This window comes from Elgaria multicarinata, chromosome 9, assembly GCF_023053635.1.
Source record: "Elgaria multicarinata webbii isolate HBS135686 ecotype San Diego chromosome 9, rElgMul1.1.pri, whole genome shotgun sequence".
In the NCBI taxonomy this organism is placed as follows: domain Eukaryota; kingdom Metazoa; phylum Chordata; class Lepidosauria; order Squamata; family Anguidae; genus Elgaria; species Elgaria multicarinata.
In genome coordinates, this window is record NC_086179.1 from 44450966 (window position 1) to 44469004 (window position 18039).

At 41.0% G+C, this 18039-nt stretch overlaps 1 pseudogene; it reads left to right on the forward strand.

Annotated features, from left to right (window-relative positions):
- The first annotated feature begins 13227 nt into the window (after nucleotides 1–13227).
- LOC134404267 (DNA repair protein RAD51 homolog 2-like) lies at nucleotides 13228–13775 on the forward strand (annotated as a pseudogene).
- The last annotated feature ends 4264 nt before the right edge of the window (nucleotides 13776–18039 follow it).

An 18039-nucleotide genomic window follows, 5' to 3' on the forward strand; every position in this document is an offset into this window, starting at 1 on the left:
GACTCAGTATAAGGCAGCTCTCTGTGTTCCTAATATCCTATCACAGATTGGAAAAAAAAATGCAGCATGAGAGAATGCCATCTTCACAATCAATATTGAGAGGCAATCCCAATAAACCCATTTTATCATTAAAGCTTCTTAAACAAACACTGTTGCAAATTGTTTAAGGCCTTCTTCACTGAGTACTACCAAGTAACCCTGTCTGCTTTCCAGGACAATTACCTCAGGAAAGAATTCCCTGTATATTTTCTGGCTTCTGAGGTTGGTGCTCAGTAAGCAAGGCAACCATGCATTGCTTCACACTTCTTTCTGAAGTTACCTGACCACGCTACTCCCTAAGGTATGGGGGCAACGTTAGGGGAAAATCTAAGTTTCCTCTTAGAGAATTGAACACAGCTGTCAAAGGACTAAAATCCAACCCAGTATTAGGCCATCCAAATTTAAAAGGATTTTGTTCAGTCTGTATTTAAAATTGAACTGATCTGATTCACAATTCCTGGATGAAAGTGTGGATTGAAAATGCAGTTATCCTTAAGAATTTGCATTTCTTTGCAATACAGCTCTTGGCACAAAAAGAAGGGTACCAAAATGCTTATAAAATGTGTATTTTAGGATCAAATATGTTTTAAAATGTGTACTTTTAGGGAAGGTACATTTAGAAATGCACGTTTTGTGAGGAAATATATTTTTTAAAATGTTATTTTTTTATGCAGATTTTTTTTTAAAGCTGCAGATTAATGCCGAAATGGGATGGTACAGATTTGTGAATGAACATGTGCAAAACTGACACTTTCTGGAAATAGACTGCTCTGTCCATCCCTACCCTGTAGGTGATAAAATGAAGCCTATGAACAATTGTTCCTTATTTTTTTCAATTCCCTCCCTTCTACAATAAAGGTCAAGCCAAATGGCTTTTTCATCTCCTGGTATTTGTAGATAAGGACATGCTTAGCCATCTATCTCCTTCAAACATCAAGCAATATATTGAGTATGTCACCTGCATTTATGCACTAAAGCCTAAAGGGGCATCTACTTGACAAATACATTAGGTACAATCCTTGTGGCATTTTCTTTTATAATTACTCGTCTTCAGAAAAGCGTAGATGACTCAGTCCATGATAATACCCATTTGCCCTGTCATAATTATTTCTGCTCTTTGACAGAGCAGACACAATGTTTGTGGGTGTGTAGTTCCATGAGCTGCCACTTAAAGCTATGTTTACATGTATTGTAGATTCTGGCTTTATGCTCAAAGGTTTTAGAATGGATAACCCAGCATAAAAGACTGATCCCTAGAACTATTTTCTTAATGCCAGGGATCAGAGAGTACCCCCTCCCCGAACAGCAATCCAGAATTTAGCGTTGTGAAGGGGCAGAGGATGGTGCACAGGGCGAGGATGTTAGTGGTACATTGAGACACTGCTGGAAGGGTGGCAAAATATTAATGGGGTGGGACTCCCTGAAAAAACACACCCTCCCACTTTACCTGTGACATTTCATAGGGCTTTAACTAGGGAAGTCCAGGTTTTATGAAATCCATCCCGCCTGTGTTTCGTGGATTGTGCAATGTCAATCGTTCTGGCATCTATTCACAGGCCGATCTGATTTTTTCACGTTTCATGGAAAAATATGCAAATAATTCCAAAAGAAAGTTTGCAACAATTTACATAATCTATATTAGTACATAACATTTAGCATATTGGCCTCCATTTCATTCGACTTTTCCCTGCATATATTTTCCAGCATGGCAGATGTATCAGCAAAAATGTGTGTATTTCCCAATATTTCCGCGGTCCTGGGACCATCCCGAGGAGCACGGGCGGTGTGCCCGTCGCTTCCGGGTTGTCCCTTCTTCCCCGCGAGTAGTGGGGTTCTGGGAACAGGCATGGAGTTGTGTGGGGGCAGTCCATGCCCATTGGGGGTGGGGTAGGGAGCAGTTGCAAGAGGGTTTTTTTTGAAAAAAAACTTACTTTGCGGTGGAGCGCAATTGCGCTCCCGTCTCTGTTACACACACACACACACACAAATAAATAATAATAAAAAGGCACCCACAAAGTCTGTCCTTACTTCTGGGCTGTCTGCTACCGTTTGGACGCTGGGGGAGGATCCTGGAAGCCAGAAAGCCCAGAATCCTCTGCTCTGAGTCCCAGAAAGCCAGTAGGTGCCTTGGATCATTTAAGCACAACCTTTTGAATGTTGCATCCTTGCAGAATGTCTGGACTAAAACGCATGTGGTGAGACATTCTTGTTGGCTCTTCCAAAACAATGAAACTCTCTATCCCTGGAGATGATGCCCTTCTTTTGCAGAAACTCTGCAACACTTTTGAATTTGGATGGGCTATGAGTCTGTGTTTTCTTACTTTTCTGAAGATAGGCCTTCTGTGAACAAAGAATAAAAAACTTCGGTGAATAAAAATGTTTCCCCCTATGTAACTTTCTTTTTGTTTTGTTCCTATTGGGTTCATAAGAGGATAAATGAACAATGCACTAATGGAATTTATGTATACATTTTTCAGTATGGACTGCAAAGGAGAAAGGTCAAATTGTCAAAACAAACCTGCAGCAATTTTAAAAAGCCTTAGAGTTCTCATTGTCGTATTTATATTTTCAGACACTGTGGACTTCTGAAGTGGGTGAAGGTAAGACTAGAAGTAAGTAATTCTATTGCACAGATGAGCGAGACACTGGTTCTTGATTCTGTCAATACTAGCTCCTGCCATTTCGGGCAGGGGGTCTACTTGTTATTCTACCATTGAAATCATGAAAACATTTTGTTTTGTTTTCTCCCTTTGTGACCAAATGGAATGTATCTACATTCAATCTCTGTCTCATTACTAAAGGTTATCCCTTCTTTTACAACACCATCACTTCAGGAAGAAAACAAAAACAAAGAAGGACCTTTTGTCTCATTCAACTCACTACAAATTGTGCAAGAATGTCTTTTCTGAAATGAAGACTTACTGGAGTGATGCAGGTCAAGGACAAATAGGTGTCTTCCTGTGCCAACAGACAGGCTGACTCCTTCCAGCGTCATCTGTAAGTGGGAAGTTCATACTTAACTCCACAAAACAAGTTCTGACCTGAGTAGCAGCTTAAACATCTCAAAATGGGGTCATGTAAACTGGAAGGTCTAAAATAACAATAAGATAATAAATTGATCTGCTCAGCTAACGTGGTTTTGATTTTCTAATGTCAAAAGTAGATTTTCTACACCCTGGCTCTCCTGCTTTCAAAAGAGTGTTGTCAAGGTATTGTGTGTGCGTCTTCAGGAAATACATTCCAAAAGGAGAGCAATTCAAATACTTAAAAGTCAAAGACATTGTACTTATCGTTAGCTCTCCAATTTTCAGGGCAAGTGTACTTGCTTAAATGCAAAGATGACAAATTTATGGCACCAAAAAATCAGTTACGGTCAGTTTAACTTTCAGAAATGTCTGGTGCAAGCAAAGCCTGTATTGTTGCTGCTACTCCAGCCAGACTATAGTTTCTTGTGCTTAGAGGCACATGTGCTACCCTCCTCTCCCATTCTTTGCACAGGAACAGAGGAAATTTGAAGGGTTTTGGGGGCAGGCTGGCAGAGGTATAACCAATTTCTCATTTCATCTGAATTGTAGTTTGTGGTTTGCACAAACTATAATTAAATAACAGACAGGATATCAAAGCAAGATGCAACAAGACTTTGATGTCCAAGTTTATGAACATATTCAGACAAAATGGGTAATTGGTTTGTTTCAAAACACAAATGGATGCTTTACATTGTGTCTCTTGTATGTAAATGAGGGGGAAGAGAGGAGCATATTAATCCAAGGTGTTCTCATCACAATAGACCATGGTTTGAAGTGAGAGCTGAATGCAGCCAATGTGTGGCAGTATAAAGATGGAGCTTGGAAGGGTGCCCTGCCATTTGGTGATACAAATCTAGAGATCCCGCTTTTTCCTACCAGACATCCCTGAGCTCTGTTTAGAGTAGGTGGGCAGATATGATAGATATTAAGGCTGCACATGCTGCTTTGGATAACATCCGAAGGAATCCATTTGCTTCATTTCAGAATAAAGTCCCAAATCAGTGACTTTGGAAAGCCTGCTTCCTTCCACGGTTTCCAATCAGATGAGACAGGTTGACAGCAAACCAAGTTGTACTTGAATATATGGCTGTAATCATATAGACACTTACTTGGGAGTAGGTATCCTTGAATTTAGTGGGATTTACTTCTGAGTTCATGCACATAGGATAGGATAGTGTTATAAATGTTAGAAACCCCAACACATATCTTAGCCTGTGAACTATATTAGTGAAGATTCATCGCCCAGCCTGGCCTGACCCGGCTTGCTTGAATAATTTCTGAACACACCTTTCTGGAGGTGGCCTACTTTCTGCTTGTGATACATAATAATCTTGACGATCTTGAGAGGTTTGGTATGTGATTGGTACGTAGTGCTGACTCCAGGATTTTGAGAGAACTTGAGCAAGATGCCCCCAATAGCACCCCTCCCTCAGTGAGTTTACTTTCTTACAGTCATTGACATGAGCTATTGCTCCTTATCCTCATTCTCAGCATTGCGACCACTTGCGGCCTCGATACTTCAATCAGAGAGCCAAGTGATTAAGTAGGTAGTAATATCTACTGCACCTCCTTCTCACCACCACTATTGTTTGAGCCCAAGCAAGAGGCAGGTCAACAAGCAGGTTGCAATGATGAAGAGGAAAGTAAGTCCAGGGGGCCCTTGACAGGTACCTCTGCTGGGATATGGGCCCTTGGCAGGTGTCCAACCATGCCCACCCATGTCACCAGACCTGTTGGTATGTAGATGGTTTTGCCTTTTGGTCTGTGTTTAACTTGTTAATCTTTGGCCTCTTATTCCTACACAATTTGTTCATTGAACATCAAGGTGTAGGGCCCCATTTTCCCCGTTCCCAGAATATCTCTGTTCACCACAGAAAGTATGCCTATTATATGCACATTTGGAGTCTGGGATATGCACACGACTTCACTGAATCTGATCCTTGGGGCAGGGTGTGGGGCAGTGTTTTCCAAACCTCATATCAAAATGTATGAAGTAAGGCATGGCTCCATGAATAACTCATGTAGTAATATTGTTTTTTAATTTTGTCCATATAATTCTCCTGTATGTACAAATCAGGTCTGAGTTGCTTACCAGTGCTTCAAAGACTTGCATGCTTGTCTGACAGGGCAGGGCAGCATAATCAAAGAGAAGTGGTACTACAACAATGGATATTAAGTACTTTAAATCTACATCTCAGACTGGCTGTCTGGACTACATACGTCTTGGTCTAACACCAGCCAAGGAAGCAATGCACAAAATTAGTAAGGTTGACAGTTTCGTTGATGCCACATGGAACAAGTTGATGTCTGTTATCTGCTATAAGCATATCTCTGTCTCTCTTCCATACCTTGTAAATGTAAAAGGCAAAAATGTACTATATAAAATTCCAATTACTTTTGTACATCAGCAAATATCAGATGCTAATATGCCTACTATGTGAAAGGCATAATTTGACTCTCTCTTTCTGTATAGACTCTTGATAGAAAATACCACTGGAAGAGTCTAGTGGGGGGCAGGCAGCTAACACAGTAGTGTTATATTTATAGTAATATGACACTGTGTCTTTGGTTGATTTGACAGCTTTCTCTGACATTCTTGAGCAAGCTTATTTCATTTGATGTGCAGCCTTTGCTTAACAAAAGTATCAGGAAATGCCTAGCACAAGCATGGCTGCATTTTCTTCTTGCTATTCCAGTTTTAAAAGCTAAGCAATCCAAGAACTCTCTAAGCCTTCTGAGCAGGTCCATATAAGCTTTAAGATATACAAAGGGCCAAATAATCCTTTGTTCTGGGAGTATACCCTGTGGATCCAATGGCAAAATCTAAGCAGCAAGTAAGAACATATTCATGTGTGTGTTTGCTTTTAACACCAATGCATGAAAAAGTGCATCCTTACATGCTCACACAATTTTTAAAAAACTAGTAATTCCAAGAAGAGACTGTAAGGTACCTCTGCATCTTTCAACCCTGTTCCATCTGTGGATATGCAGAGGCAGTTTCTGTGCATTCAGAGGTGGGCTGAAGAAATTCTTATGAGTTCCAGGGGTGGAGGTCTTACATTTTCAGCAGTCTCTGAGTGAGTTGCAGTGTGGCCTTTGCTTTAGGAGGCAGCCATGTTTTCCCCTACTGACCCACCCAACTCTAGTGCACCTGAACCAGGACTGTCTCAAAACACGTTGCTGCCTGAGGTGAAGGACAAGATGGGGGCCCCTTCTATTCTGTGTACAAAAGCCAACTGCGCTGGTAGCTGAATCTGTCTTCAACACCGGCAATGAGACACCATCATTTACCATATCTGGTAGCTGAATCTGTCTTCAACACCGGCAATGAGACACCATCATTTACCATATCTGGAAGCAGCAGGCTAGTTTAGGGGGTGCAGGGCAGGCTGTACAGCCTGCCGCTTGCTTTTGCACCCCATAATCTGCTGCCTTAGCCAATTGCTTTACCTAGCCTAATGGTAGGGATGGCCCCTGACCTGAACTGAAAGGATGGTATGCCATGATGTAATCTCTTTCTTCAGATACATTTCAGGGAGCAAATGGCCCTGGATCAGAAGAGAAACTCTAATACCTTTTCCATGGTGGTAAACCGGTTTTTGCTTTTTTGTTTTTTCTCAAAGAAGCAAAAGGTTAAAAAGCAAGGAGACGCTAATGCAATTCATTCACAGACTGAGGAAAATCGAAGTCTCCCAACCCTGCAAGTCCCGCTGCCCCAGAAAGCCTTAAAATTTATTCAGCCTCTCAGGTTTTTCACCCTGTCCCCTTTGTCCTCCCCTGCCCCACCTACGAATGTGCTGAAAATATTTGTCTAAGAACGTTCCGCATACTACATATGTTAGTTATTTGTATAGGTTGCAGCTCTATACACACTTGGGAGGAAAGCTGCCACTGGTGCCATTGGTATAAATGTGGGGCTAATTTTAGCCTAGAGGGATTTTCATCAGTACCATGGCATGGGGGGGGGATGTTGATCCCCCTCCCAACATGCCATGACCCCAATCCTGATCATACCCTCACACCCACCCTGCACCTGCTACTTAAAGAATAAAATCCGGTATGTTAAATTCGTACATGTGTTTGTTATCATGTCTACTTTGGCCCTTAGACTGTCAGTTCTATCAATAACTGGAGTAACTGCAGAACTTTATATTTAGTGAGGGTAAAAGGCAATAAGAGTTTAAGTTCCATGAAATAATGGGGATTATTTTTGGGGAGATGGATCAGCGAAAACATTGATCAATATTTACATAAATGACAGGTGGGTTACCATACATTTCTGGTTTTGCACACCAGCATATTGTGGCTGTCAGTGGTTTATCTGGAATAAAACTAACTGAATCCATTGTTCTGAAACCACCCAAGGATTAAGATGATCTCCTGTGGTTTTCGCATCTGTGTATCCAATGGCAGGTGGAGCAGCACATTCTTTTAATATGTAATCGAGTAATGGAAAAATGGATTAATGAACAATAGCTGCCCTTTGTAACCAATTATTATCTACCCTGATAATTCTCACTCTTTTTCAAAGCAGGAGGTTGTCAGTATTTGAGTCAAGCTATTACATCCACCAGACAGGGTCCGTGCTGATATATTATAGTTGATATTTTCCCATTTTCACTCAAAAGCCTTATTATGAATGGAGTAGATTCCCCCCCATCGTTTATAACTCCTTTTTTCTAATCATGAAGTACTGTACATTTGATGATTTGGGATGTTGTGTTTGGGAGACATAATGAACAGGTACACTCCAATCCTAAACATACTTATTGGGAAGAAAGCGTGACTGCCTTTCAGGTAAAAAGGTTGAGGATTAAGGCATAAATTTAGAAAATTACTGTCTTCAATAAGCTATTGCAATGTAGCAGCAGATTGTAGGATCCAGTCTATGTGGTCCACTTATGGATTCTAAGGGCAACTTGTACCCATCTGCTGGTGCCAAATCCAGAAGTATTGAGATTACACTTCCCTTGCAGCCCTATATAGAGGAGCCTCAGGTTCTATTTTTCCTCCTTTCTTTCACTCTGAAAATTTAGCGAGTTTTTAGATTGCTGTAGTTTAATTTTTAGAAACTTTTCATTCTAGGGGTTTCCTCTTATTAACTATTTTCCCCATCCTGTTGCACCTGAGGGCTAAAGTCTAGGCTGCTGCAGCCAGGGACAGCCCTAAATGACCTTCCAGATAAAGGCAGGTGATGGGCAGCGGTACAACTAGGGATGGAGCTTAATGCCAGGGCCACATAGTCTTGGTGGCCCCAAGTGACCACTCAGAGAGTGGCAGGTGATGAGGGCATCAGGGCAGCAGAAGCAAGCTCCATTTTATTCCTGTAGTCAATATGACACTATGATTTAAGTGAGCCTAAAATGCAAAACTGCAGATACCCTGATTTTTAAAACCATAGTTGGCAAACAGTTTTGTTATTGGCATTTCCTTTTCTTTTTAAAATTAGTTTATTAATGCCTCTTTAGAAGATCTATCTGTCTGACTGACTGTCTATCTATAAACAAACACATACAAAACGCTATCACACAATTGTGGTGAAGTGACCAGCACCAGTGCAGTATTTGTATAGGAATGCATGCATTTACAATGGTTATTTTATTGCAATTTCTGCAATTTAGCAGCAGATTACAGGAGCCAGTCTATGTGGTCCACTTATGGCTTATAAGGGCAGCTTGTACCCGCCTGCTGGTGTAATCCATTTTGAGGGTAGGGGTGAGCACCTTGGAGAGCTCCTTTAGAATTCTGGCTGGTTCTGACTGAAACTCAGAACGTATTTATAGTCCCACTGAAATCAGAGCCATCAGCCTCCACTGATTTTATCCCTGTAATCATGAGGCTATAAGGGTTTAAGTGAATTTAAATGCAAAGCTGCATGTGCTCAGCGTGTTTCTTTCTTTTCTTTTTCTTTTAATCAGGCTTGGGAAACAGTGTGTGTGTGTGTGTGTGTGTGTTTTGATCTAGTATATCAGGAATGAAGAAGCATAGAATGGTAGGAGGTGGTGAATGAGACAAGAAATGGTAGTTGTGTGCTTCACAACTGAAGCAATACACATGGCTGTCTGAGCGGTGTGTACGTAAGACCATTAAGCCCAAGGTACAAATCTAGCTACAATACCGTCTTCACTATCCACTATCCATGTGCACCAGAAATAAACAGTTGATTTTATCATCAGTTTATGGTGCTATATTGTTGGAGAAAATGATCACCAGTGGTGCGATTCTCATTAAGTATTTCAATCTCTTGTCCGAGTACATTAATTTTCTAATGGCTACAACACTGCAGATAACAGCTGTGCTATGCTCAAGTAGAAATCGGAAAAAGTAGCCATATTCAAACAGACAACTGAAAATGAACAGTATGTACATTTTAAATCTATTGCGATACCTCATGGTTTTGTGGTTTTTTTCAACAATCCTCTATGATGTATTCAAATTTAATTCCCCCCTAAAAGCAGCAGTTTAAAAAACAAAACTAAAAAACCACCATCCGTGTGTGTATGTGTGTGTGTGTGTGATCAGCTTTTAGAAGTGGGACCAGCAACACAATTTTGCAGTGTATCTCAAACCTAATGGGAGTGCTCTTGTTCAGGATTCTGGTGGTGGTGGTGGTTTTAAAAATTGTACTTCAGCAAATCTTGGGTTTCCCCTCTGTGCTCCAGCCACTCTGCATGGGATAGTGGGCAGTCTCTGATTTCAGAGGCTATCAACTATCCAGATAAAATTGCACCCTAAATTGTTTTAAATTTGTATGTTAAACATGTTATACTATGTTTTATTATCTTGTATTTGTGGTTTGTAATTTTTGTGAACTGCCCAGAGAACTTCGGCTATTGGGTGGTACAGAGAAGAACTACCACCACCACCACCACCACCCTCAGGCCACCTCATCCAAATATAAATAAGCTTCTCACCTGGAACCGCTTTAACACTCATTGCAAACATTCACAACCTTTGTGGAGGGGTTTTCACCAGAATGTGATAGAAAAAACTAGGCTGAATAATTTGGCCCAGCTCTAAATGGAGTAACCTGGAAGAGGACATAGCTGACTAACGAGAACAGTGAACAGGAGCATTCCACAGTGCAAAATTTTAAAGGGCTCATACAACCCCCTATGCATGTTCAGTGAATGCATAGAGGAGTTCTTAGGGCCATGTAGGCTAACCCACCCATCACCTGAACGATGTGGTGTCTAAAGTCTCCCCTGACAAATGCCCATTGGTGGTTTGTGAGAAAGAGTTCTTTGCATATACAGATCTACACTTGAGGAAGGACGCTGCCCAATCAGCATTCACTGAACATGCAAAGACTCCCCTTGTTTCACTATCTCCTTTTCTGCCGCTTCTCTTTCCTCCATCATTGCCCTCCACTTTCCTACTAAACAAAATGGGAAATCTAATCTGGGGGTGGGGGCAAACTTGAGAGACAAACTTCTAAGCGCAAGGGAACAAACAGCAGCTAGGAGGCTACACCATATGGGACATTTTCTCCTGATGGAGAAGTAAGCTCTATAAAGATGGAACACTTGGACCTGTCTTGGGACTTACATTTTCAAAATATGAATGTGCTCCTTAAGAAAGATCCAAGTTCCAAAATCGGCAAACATGGCCCTGAGATTTGGATCAGCTTTGATTAGCCAAAGCAAACTTGCAGTCCAGAAACAGAGAAGCATGTCTACATATTTATAGATTTTTTTTTGCCTGGATGTTTGGAAACCATAAGTAATATTTGATTTACTTGAATATACATTTGCTTTCTTTTGGTAATATAAATTAGGCTCCTTTCAGTTTCCCTGAATAAGTATCCCGATAGATAGCTGATGTTTGTGCAGTTTTGTTTTACTTCTTTTAACAGGTTAGAATCACGAAAGGAAAGCAGAAAAAGAGGGGCTTTTTAAAACTATGTTTAAAGGCTTTTTAAAACTATGTTTTAGGTATGGTTTAAAATTAGCAACCTTACTTAGAGCATCTTCATGCAAGAGGCTTAAATTGCTTCTCTCTCTTTATGTGAACTTTTGTTCGCAATGTGAACATATAAATGCAGGAGAAAAACATTTGTGAAATGAATGAGTTGTCTGGATAGTGTAGGTTCACATTTATGTTTCAAGATGATTAAATCATGACCTTTAAGCCTCATGTGTATGATGTTGATGATGATGATGATGATGATGATGATGATTTTCTTGTAACTGAGTAGAAGAACTTCAGTACACACAAGGCATAGACCAGGGATCCCCAATGTGGCACCCATGGGCACCATGGCGCCTGCTGGCATCTCCAGTGGCACCTGTGAAAGGATCCCCAACATGATGCCTCCAGGCACCCGCCTCCTCTTATTTATTTATTTATTTAGCACCATCAATGTACATGGTAAGCTTCATCCCACGTACCCATTTCCCTTGAATTATCCCCATAGCATAAAACTGTCATCATCGTTGTTATTAGGTAAATCACACCCCGGGTGGCGGCGCTCCTAAGATCCTTTGCATACCAGGAAAAGGGTTTAAAGGGGAGAAATGTAAAAAATCATTAAAAAAATAAACGGATGACCCAATCTGATTCAAATTTGGTATGCTGAAAGCCCTCCTTAATATCTATTACTGTGCCAATTTTGATGTCGTTATCTTTAAAACTTACGCAGATGTAAGCATTTGTTTAATTTGTAGTTTAAACATATCAAATCATCCTCCTGCACAGCCAGTGGCTGCTCAGAGAACAACAAAAGATTTGCTCTTAAAGGGGAAGTAAAATACAACGCTTCTTTTGGCTAAGAAGCACAATTAAAGCAGGATGCATGGGAGTACTTCACAGGAAAAGTAGATTATAAGCTGGAAAACTTTGGAGTCCTTTACACGCTCACAGTGATTGCACAGTATAACACTGGTGTGATGAAGCTCAGTGCTGTACATAGTAAAAGAATAAAACACCAACACCCTGCCACATAGGCTTACATTCTAGTAAAATCATAATAAAACAATAAGAGAGGGAAGAGAACACACCAAATAGGGGACAATAAAACTAACAGTGTAAAAAAAAAGCACAAAGTCAAGTTCTTAAAGCTGTAGAAAAAACAAAAGTTTTCAATTGAGCTTTAAAAACAGTAATTGAACTCGTGATCTGCAAACGCTCTGGAGGAGAATTCCAGGCAAAGGGGGCAGCGAGAGAAAATGGACGAAGCTGAGTAAGAGAAGTAGAGAACCCTGGGCGGGTAAGAAGCATGGCATTATTATTATTATTATTATTATTATTATTATTTTCCATTTTAAAATAAACATACATGGATTTGTATGAAGTGCATACAGCTTTCTACTAATAATACATAGGCTTCAACAAAAGCAGACCAAATATCCAAATAAGTATCCATTTGAAGGTGGTGTCTATATAACACACCCATTCAAATATTGAAAGTGTTGTAAGGACCTCAATCTATTGCATCAGAGGAGGTGAGTGTTTATCCTTCCAATGTTGTAATATCAGTCTTTTAGCAGTCAAAAGGATACAGAAAATCCATTTACATTGATCATTTGTTAATTTCCATGAAGAAGGTAAATAATTTAAAAGAGTGTGTACATCAGTGATATTAAAGGCTGTTCCAATATGAAATTTATCTGCGTAATAATCTGATCCCCAAAAGAAGCAACTATTGGACATTGCTAAAACATACATTTAAAAGACGCATTAGCTGTATTGCACCACCAGTAATTAGGTGAATTAGACAACCCCTTATTAAAGAGACATTGTGGTGTCCAATAGACACAAAACAAAAGGTTTTGCTGAATAAGACACAGCCTACGATCCATAGATGAGACAGGTAGACACCAAAGTGGCGATCCACTGATCAGGCATTATGTTGTGGTGCCCACAACAGTTTTTCAGATTCCCAAATATGGCCATGGGTCCAAAATATTTGCCCCCCCCCCCAGAATAGACTGTAAAAGAAGATTCCAAATGCCAATATGGTTAGGGAGTGTGCACTTGGGCCAGTAAGGTCTGTGTTCAAAACTCCATTAAACCACAAAATTCACAGGGGGGTCTTTTGGACTTTGGTATCCTTCATCATAACCTACCTCACAGGGTACTTGTGAGGATAAAATGGACCAAACTCATGTACACAAACCTTGGAAGAAATGTGAGATATGAATATGATTAGTAAATGTTTTAATTGGAAGATCTGGATAAAATTGTGCAACATGGAATTGCTTGAATTTCTTACAGAGATAACAGGTCAATCAGGTTGTAGCTGAACTTAGTTTTGTACTACGATGAACTTGCTAAGCCACATTGTTCACCAGCATGGTAGGAATAGATGGGACCAATATATACATTGATACAAAAATCTGCCTTCGATACTGAAAGGCTTCTTGCAATAGCACAGCACCACTTCTTTCATTATTTTGCTACAGAAGAAAATCTTAGGAAGAATCAATTATCTCTAAGAATGTTAAACTGGCATTATCATAGAATAGTAGAGTTGGAAGGGCCTTGAAAGGCAATCGAGCATTACTTGACTTTGTTGCACCTATAACCAGAAAAGAATTGGATACAAAACTTCAAGGCAACTTGATGGAAAGGAGCAACTTGTTCAATAGAGAGGCATCAATATTGAAGCACTAGGCTGAAGAACTTTCAATACCAGAAAGGCTGATGTGGATGTTTCTTACAAGTAGTCCTTCAGAACTGAGAACCACTCCTACTTCTGAGAATAAATAACATTGGAAGTGAAGACCCTTGGATCTTGCCAAAGGTGACAGTGGTGCTTTTAGACAGTGACAGCCAAATGTCATTACATCATCTGTTTCTTTATTAGTGGGGACAAGAATATATTTCGGCGGGATCTTGTTGCATATATATCTCAAATGGTTAGGAATGAAAGATGATATTGTTATTTGGATGTTCCATGTTTGGTTATTACTAATATAGCCAACTTGAGTGCTATATTTTTAGTGGAAAGGCAGGATATAAATTATTCTTATACAAAACCATGACGAACATCTGATGACAGATGGTTTCTCTGGATCTAATCTTTCTCTCCAGTGTGTCTTACATATGGGATCAAAATGCAGAAGAAAATGTGGGGACTCTCTTATTTCAAATATTCTGTTGGTAGAGTGGCCTTCACGTGTGTGTGTGTGTACCTGACGATGATGGCATGTAAGTATGCACTTTATGGTACAAGGTTAATGTGTCTGCAGTTCACAGTAGTGAACCATATGGAATGTTGCTTTCATCTGCATATGCAAAGAAGGGTTTGGAGAAGGATTCAGACAACACGGTGATGGGTGCACTATAAATGGCTAAATCGATTAGGCAGAAAGAATAAAAGGCCTAAAACTGGCCTGAGGCAGCTTTTAAGATCTGCTGCTGGAATGGATACATGGCACATGTCCGTGAAATGCTAGTTTTAATGAGGTCAGGTAATATATACAGAGCAGACCTGTGGAGAAACAGGGAAGTCCAGCCGTCACTATTTGAGCCTGAGATGAAATGCTGCCTTTGGGGAAATGTCCGCTGAACTAAGAATCTACAAGAGCAGGTCAGAACAATGAGTTTTCCCTGTGACATTCTGAAACTGACAAATGGATGAATACACATGTGCATTGGGCTTTGAAATGCATTTTACCCAAAGTAGTGGTTCCCCCCCCTGTGTTCTTGTCTTTCTTTGGAATAATATATGAAGTTTAACCACAGGGGCAATTATGTTTTTTTCTTCAAGACTAAATAGGCTGAGCTGATACAGTAACTGGAAATATTGCTTTATGTTGCTGCAAAACTGCAAGGGCATTAACTTTGAGTGAGATATTGGTGGCTGCTTATGTGATGGAACATCAGCTGTACATATAGGCCATAGATGCTTGCAATCTTGATAACCATTCCATGTATTTGAAGGAGATATTGGCCAAAAAAAAAGCACTTTTGGTTATTAATTATTAATTCACATAAACCACATGTAAGTCTTAAATCAGAAAATTAAGCCAGATTCCTTGGATTAAAGGGTCCAAATCTGCTTCAGAGTACGGCCATCCATTTGGCTTAGACAAGCCCAAGAAGTGTAAGGAAGGCTGCAATCCTATACGTATCTAGGAATAAGTCCCACTGAAAATAATGAATTGACATGCATAGTATTGCAATGTAACTCTCTCAAATGTGGATTGACATGGACAAATTACTGAATATTTCTGGAAGTTTGGATTGAATCTGCAATAAATTTATTTTCGTATTTGTCTTGGATTCAGATAAACTGCAGGTTATATTTCCAGATATATTCCTACTATTATGAATGTTCCTTGGTGACAAATCCCAAAAGTAGCAGCAGATAATTCATAAATACATAAAATCTCATCTTTGTACTCTTAATTGACTTGTCTAACATTATTTCTACTGCATTTGGAAACACAAACGCCATCTTTAATCTCTAGTCCGTGTGTATATATGCTTCGAAACTAGGGGTCTAATGTTGCTGGCTGAAGTCCTATGTCAATGGCTTCTCTAAATAAGTTCACCCCTTTGCTCATGGCAAGGAAATCATGCCTTCCCTTTGATGACGGGTGGACTCTCTTCAGTTCAGTCTGGAATTTGCTTAATACACTTTTAAAGCTTTAGTAAGCACTTGGAAAAAGGCTTTGCTCATAAAGTTGGCACATGCATACATTTTATTGTATTTTATATCAAAACACCCAGCACCAGCTATGGCTGAGAGCCACTTGGAAATTCAACTCCCTCCTCGTTCCCCCACACATAAAACAAATACACCTGGAACAAGAGACAGTTTTAGATCTGTGGTGCTTTTAGACAAAGACTTTTAGTGTGCCTTTCGTGGGACTTTACAGGCAGGGTCTAGACATTGTTGTCTTCAATTTGTGGCCCTCCCATATTTTTCCCCTTGCTGCTGCTTCCATCTTTTTTCTTACCAGAAATAACCTATTAAGGAAGAAAAGATGGAATGGCTGCACAGTGCATTTTGATTGGCAGTGCTAGGACCCAATCTGCACCTTGGTCTGACTATTGCCCCTCTGATTCCCTTCAAGGTCTGTCCAAATTTTCTGATAGTTCACTACAGCTAGGTTGTTGGTTTTGATGAGAGTTCATTTTATTTATTTATTTATTTATTTATTTATTTATTTATTTATTTACATTTATATACCGCCCCACAGCTGAAGCTCTCTGGGCGGTTTACAATAAAAAATAGTAAACATAAAAGTATACAAAAATTTAAAAAAACATAAAAACAGTATAAAAACAACAGTATCCATTTAAAAACAACAATTCTTGGGTCCATTAAAAACAAACTTAACATTGTTAAATGCTGTTAAAATGCCTGGGAGAAGAGAAAAGTCTTGACCTGGCGCCGAAAAGATAATAACGTTGGCGCCAGGCGAGCCTCATCGGGAAGATCATTCCACAGTCAGGGGGCAACCACTGAGAAGGCCCTCTCCCTTGTTGCCATCCTCTGAGCTTCCCTCGGAGTAGGTACTTGGAGGAGGACCTTAGATGTTGAGTGCAGTGTATGGGTAGGTTCCTGTCAGGAGAGGTGTTCCATCAGGTATTGTGGTCCCAAGCCATGTAGGGCTTTATCGGTTAAGACCAGCACCTTGAATTGGGCTCGGAAACATATAGGCAGCCAATGCAAGCAGGCCAGAATCAGTGTTATATGCTCAAACCTCCCTGTTCCAGCTATCAATCTGGCCGCCACATTTTGCACAAGCTGCAGCTTCTGGACCGTCTTCAAAGGCTGCCCCATGTAGAGGGCATTGCAGTAATCTAATTTGGAAGTTACCAAAGTATGGACAACTGAAGCTAGGTTATCCCTGTCCAGATAGGAGTGTAGCTGGGCCACTAACCGAAGTTGGTAGAAAGCACTCCGTGCCACTGAGGCCACCTGAGCCTCAAGTTACAAAGATGGTTCTAGGAGAACCCCCAAGCTACGAACCTGCTCCTTCAGGGGGAGTGCAACCCCATCCAGAACCGGTTGAACACCCCCCATCCGATCAGATGAACCACCCACCAGCAGCATCTCAGTCTTGTCTGGATTGAGCTTCAGTTTATTAGCCCTCATCCAGTCCATTGTCGCAGACAATCACCGGTTCAGCACATCCACAGCCACACCTGATGAGGATGAAAAGGAGCAGTAGAGCTGCGTGTTGTCAGCGTACTGATGACAGCGCACTCCAAAACTCCGGATGACCGCACCCAACGGTTTCATGTACATGTTAAACAGCATGGGGGACAAGACCGACCCCTGCGGAACCCCATACTGGAGAGTCCACGGGGCCGAGCAATGTCCCCCAAGCACCACCTTCTGGAGCCGTCCTGCTAAGTAGGAGCGGAACCACTGCAATGCAGTGCCCCCCACTCCCAACTCAGCCAGACGTTCCAGAAGGATACCATGGTCGATGGTATTGAAAGCCGCTGAGAGATCAAGGAGAATCAACAGAGTCACACTCCCCCTGTCTTTCTCCCGACATAGGTCATCATACAGGGCGACCAAGGCTGTTTCCATGCCAAAGCCAGGCCTGAAACTCGACTGAAATGGATCCAGATAATCAGTCTCATCCAAGAGTGTCTGGAGCTGGCCTGCCACCACCCGCTCAAGGACCTTGCCCAGGAATCTTAGGCCGTTTCTACACCAGCCTGAAAATGTAGGCTGGTCATGGCCAAGTTCCTGTGCATCGAAATGATGCACAGGGACTCCTGGGGGCAGGGGGGATGAGCGCAGGTTTCTCCAGGGATAAATAATCCCTGGGAAAATCCGATTCTTCCTGGGGTCTTATCACTTTTTTTAAAAAAATGGCTGCCTCCACTTGCGCAACGTCCCTTCTCCCATCCCGGATGTCACTCTGGCCATTTGGACACAGGGGACGATCCCGGAAGGAGGTAAGTCTGGGATAGCCCCCCACCCCTTCTACACTGGGCTGGTGTAGAAATGGCCTTACACTTCCTCCTTCACACCTTTTTTGAACTTGTGAAAGCAGTGCTG